The sequence below is a fragment of the Sceloporus undulatus genome, chromosome 4, assembly GCF_019175285.1.
Source record: "Sceloporus undulatus isolate JIND9_A2432 ecotype Alabama chromosome 4, SceUnd_v1.1, whole genome shotgun sequence".
Taxonomy (NCBI): Eukaryota; Metazoa; Chordata; class Lepidosauria; order Squamata; family Phrynosomatidae; genus Sceloporus; species Sceloporus undulatus.
This window is the reverse complement of record NC_056525.1, coordinates 78,960,726-78,966,307: the sequence shown is the minus strand read 5'-3', so window position 1 is coordinate 78,966,307 and position 5,582 is coordinate 78,960,726.

Genomic DNA, 5,582 nt, shown 5'->3' with positions numbered 1-5,582 from the left:
GAAGCTGAGTTTGTAATGTAGCCGTTATTTTCAAAAATGCCATAGGACTGTGAAAATGGTGTGCAGTTTGGGCAGGAACCTCTGTACACCCATCCAAAGATATGGTCATTTCTAAGTGTGGAGGTCATTCTTCATTATATTAGAAGCACACCATCTAGACATGGAGATCAATTTCTTCTTTTGAAAGGAACAATGCCCTCGCATTGGGAATGTAGCTGTGAGGATTAATAACATTATGTCACTCAGTGTTGGTTGCTGGATTAGATCAATAAGATTTCACTCTATGTTATTTTATACATTTGGAATATTCCAGATGAATCTGACATTATCCTCATTGTGATTGTATTTGGTGTTGTTTTTTTTCTCATAGAAACATAGAGCTTGAAGAGAGCACAAGGGACATCCAGTCCAATCTCTGCCATGCAGGAAGAACTAATCAAAATACTCCCGACAGATGGCCATCCAGCCTCTGTTTAAAAATCTCCAAAGATGGAGACAGCTCCACTGTCAAACAGCTCTTACTGTCAGGAAGTTCCTCCTAATATTTAGGTGGAATCTCTTTTCCTGTATCTTGCCTCCATTGTTCTGGGTCCTATTCTCTGGAGAAGCAGAAAACAAGCTTGCTCCATCCTCAGTATGACACCCCTTCAAAATACTTAAACAGGGCTATCATATCACCTCTTAACCTTTTCTTCTCTAGGCTCAATATACTCAGCTGTCCTCATAGGGCATGGTTGCCCTCCTCTGGATACAGTTCAGCTTGTCAACATCTTTTTTGAATTGTGCCCAAAACTAGACACAGTATTCCAGGTTAGGCCTGACCAAAGCAGAATAGAGTGGCACTATTACTTCCATTAATCTAGACACTATACTTCTATTGATGCAGCCTAGAATTGCCTTTGCCTTTTTAGCTGCTGTATCACACTGTTGGCTCATGTTCAACTTGTGGTCTACTAGGACTCCTAGATCCCTTTCACACATAGTCTCGTTCAGCCAGGTGTCCCCCATCCTATATCTATGCATTTCATTTTTTTGCCCTAAGTGCAGTACCTTACATTTCTCTGTGTTGGAATTCATTTTGCATATTTGCAAATTAGTATGTTTGTACACTTTTGCAATAAAATTTAATTTTAAAAAATTATAAAATAAAATAAAAAAGAAATTCATTTTGTTAGCCCTGTCCCAGCTTTCTAATCTATTAAGGTCATTTTTATTTTTATTTTGTCATCTGGGATATTATCTACTCCTAATTATTTCAACAAAGAAAAATGGGAAAATGTGAAATTCTAACCTATGTACCACTGTTGGATTTTAACCTGTTTAACAGTATTCAGTCTCTGTATTTTTTTAAAGTGGGTCCAATGGCTCTTCACGGCTCAGGAATACAGTGATACAAAAATTAATGTTTTTGTTTCTTTGACAGTTTATGTCATAGATGTGATGTATCAGAACATTAAAAAAATCCTTCTTTTAAAGAAACCAAACATCTAAAGAAAGTCTTTGCTGTTGCCTTCCTGGTTTACTGGTTTTTAATCATGTAGCTGTCAGAAATAAACAACTGCTGGGTTTTTTGTGTGTGATGGAGCCTAATGTTAAACCTGTCAGAGTCCTCTGAAAGAGAAAGCAAGTCTAGTATTTATGGCTATAAAGCTTACTATTTGTGCCCTTCTTAGCTTTCACTTATTTAGGGCTCAGATGGTATATGACCTGCTCTTGTTCTTGTATCCCTATGAAGTCTATGTATCCATATGAAGTCTACTGCATACTTTGGGGTCATTCACAAAGAGATTTGCATATCCACACCGACCCAGAACCGATTCAGAATCGATTGTATTCCCACTATGTTTACTGTGATCAAATTTCCCATGCAATTTTAACCCTGTTGCTGTTCACATTTGCCACCATATTGATTTAAAATAGATGTGCCTCCATTTCTGGGAACGATGCAGTGCAATCTGAATTGATTTGAGAGTACTCACACTACCGAAGACACGGATTGTTGTGGCTCTTAAAAAAAGAACCACTAAGGTGTCCCATGCCAAATACACTGGTTTAAGTGGGCTTTTTGGCCATGCTTCTGCAAACTGCATCGATTACGGTTGGGACAAGTGTGATCATCAAGGAAATAAATTGGTTCCAAATCAGTTTATTTTTGTAGTGTAAATACTTTTAAAAATGTCTTTTGAAAGGCTACATTTTTCATTATGCTAAAGAATTTACATTGGGATAATGAGTACTGGAGCATGATCAAATGTATCCTAAAAGTGAATAGTGGTGAAATCAAGGTCCTTGCATAGTCAAATATGTTAGAATATTTTTTAAAAAATTAAAACCAGAATAACTGGCTATTATTATGAGCCCTCTACTCACACCAGCATGGGATGGAACAGACTGGCAAGAGGGGGCAGCTTGAAGCCACCCCTTCTGAAGATGGATTGGGGCCATGGCAACCACACGCCACGGGCCCATTCTTCCTTAAAGCCAGCACAAAAAGGAGCTGAAAAGATCTGCTCCTTTTGGTGACAGAAAAAGTTGGCTTTTGCAGCTTCGCCAAAGCCTGAAGCCAGCAGCCGTGCAGCATGTAAATGCAGCACCACTGGAGCTTTTTGAAGCCATGCACATCTGGGTAGCTTGCCTGACTTTTGGGTAGCTTCAGAGCAGCTTCGGAGTGTGGCGTATAAGTGCTGCGCTCCCCAGCCACCCAGAGGGTGATTTTAAAGAGCCATTTGTTCTTGCGGTATATTACCATTGTTAAAAAAAAAAGGAATGTTTTGGGAAGAGGAACCCTATAATTTGTGGAAGAATATATAGAACTCCATATTGTGTGGGTGTAGATCCCATCCATTCTGGTGAACAGAATCTCTGGTTTGTGCTGTTCCTCTTTTCTAGATCCTATGTTTTGTTAACATGCTTTTCTTTCTCTGTACAGTGAGTGCCATAGCTGGAAGGAGAACATTAGTGTTTGTTTACTGAAAAGAATAAATATCAGGGTTTTTTCTTCTAATAGGATCTGAACTCCAAATGAATTTATACCTCAGCACCATGTGATCTTTAAAAATCAGTGTGAAACCTATTTCAGGAATTACTAACCATTTAAAAATATATGCTTAGTCTATGTGAAAAGATTTATATTTTATATGTATACTATACTAACAATACTTTTGTATTGAAACATCTATTATTATTTTTAAAATTTTTATTGTATAGTATACCTTTAAATGAAGACGTGCAGGTTCAGAATAATGTATTACAGAGTCCATTGCAATTACTGGAACTGCTGATGACTTGGTAACATTGTAACTATGGACAATTAAAATGAATGACAATTTTTGAGAATTCTTCCATTTTTAATTACTATCTTACCAATGTTAAAATAATATGGTGCTTCTTGAGCAATTATAAATATATGAGGTAGTTGAGACATTTATTTATGCTTTATGTTGCAAGCAAGAAACATTTTCATATTTTGTCAAAAATAAGAATTATGGCGAATTCTTGTAATGTATTAGACAGTGAGAAACCTTTCTTGAGGTTTTTTTCCAGTTAATATTTTTTTAAAAGACACAGTGTGAAGTCCTCTCCTAAAGCAAAGATATTCTTCTTCCTTCTCACGCGCCCTATGGCAAAACAGAATTATTACAAATCATTGATCTCCGCCAATGAGAGGTGCCTGCAGCGCTTGTTCTCCACCTTCAACACTTTGCTTAAACCTCCCTCTCCTCCTGTCTCTTCATCATTCTCTCCTAATGACTTTGCTAATTATTTCATCTCTAAGATTTCCACTATTCGCTCTGAGATAGTCCCCCCCCCCCGATTCTTCTTCTGCTCTTAATCTTCTATCGCCCTCGCCTAACAAATTTTCTGTGTTTCCTCCTGCCTCTTTGGATGAACTCTCTACACTTCTGAACTCTTTCAAACCTGCAACCTGTTCTCTTGATCCAATTCCTACTCGTCTTCTAATCTCTATAGCTTCCTCCTTTCTGCCCTCGCTTTTCCATATCTTCAATCTCTCTCTCTCTACAGGCTCCTTCCCTTCGGACTTCAAACATCCTCTCATTTCCCCAATTCTGAAAAAACCTTCTCTTGACCCCTCCTCTTTGTCTAACTTTTGTCCGATTTCTCTTCTTCCCTTTCTTTCTAAGGTTTTGGAACGGGTTGTTTATTCGCGCTGTCTTGAGTTTCTTGAAGCTAACTCCATCCTCGATCCGTTTCAGTCTGGTTTCCGCCCAAGGCATTCTACAGAGACAGCTCTCACTAAGATTTCGAATGACCTTTTACAGGCCAAGGCTAATGGCCTTTACTCTGTTGTCATCCTTCTTGATTTGTCTGCTGCCTTTGACACTGTTGATCACTGCCTTCTAGTTGATATACTTTCTGACCTTGGGTTCTCAGACTCTGTTCTCGACTGGTTTAGAGCTTACTTGTCTGGCAGATCTTTTGCAGTGGTTGCAGGCAGTCAGACTTCTTCTCCTGTTCCCTTATCAGTTAGAGTTCTCCAGGGCTCTGTTCTGGGTCCCCTTCTGTTTTCTCTCTACACACTGTCCTTAGGAAAACTCATTAGCTCTCTTGGCTTTTCCTACCATCTGTACGCCGATGACACCCAGTTGTATCTTTCCGCCCCTGTCCTTTCTCCAAGCCTTGAACAGCAAGTTTTGACTTGCCTCACAGCTGTCTCGCAGTGGATGCGCCATCGGCGTTTGAAGCTCAACATGTCCAAGACAGAGCTTCTTGTCTTTCCTCCTAAGCCCACCCTTCAACTCTCCTTTTCTGTCTCTGTGGACAAGATTTCTATTCAACCAGTCCAACAAGCCCGCAGTCTTGGTTTTATCTTTGACTCTTCTCTGTCGTGTATCCCTCAGATCCAGACCACAGCCAAGGTTTGTAGATTCTTTTTGTACAAAATTGCCAAAATCCGACCATATCTCTCCGTCTCTACTGCCAAGATCCTGGTCCATGCCCTAGTGATCTCACGACTTGATTACTGTAACGTCCTCCTGGCTGGGCTTCCTCTTTCGCACCTCCGTCCTTTAATCTCTGTTCAGCATTCAGCTGCATGCATTATCAATTCCACCCACCGTTCTGACCACATCTCTCCTGTGTTGGCATCCCTTCACTGGCTCCCCCTCTCTTTCCGCATTCAGTATAAGCTCCTGCTGTCGACATTTAAAGCCCTCCATGGACTGGCCCCTCCTTACTTATCAGACCTTATTTCTCCTCACCTTCCCACCAGGGCTCTCCGTTCTGGTAGTTAAGGTCTACTGTCTCAGCCCAGGATTTCCTCTGCCCCATCCCGGATTCGCCCCTTTTCACTTGCTGCCCCTCATTCCTGGAACCTTCTTCCCCCACAAGCAAGAGCCATCACTTCTTTAACTAGCTTCAAAACGGAGTTGAAAACCATCCTGTTCAGAGAAGTCTTCCCAGGCATTGCATAATTGTCGCTTACTACTTGATGTTCTTTTGGTGCCTGTTTATCAAACCATTTTCTGTATTGCTATGTACTGTATATGCATTATCCTACTTGAGAGTATGTGTTTTCCCTGGAAAATGATTAACCATCCATTTTGAAGCCAAGCCCTCCCTCC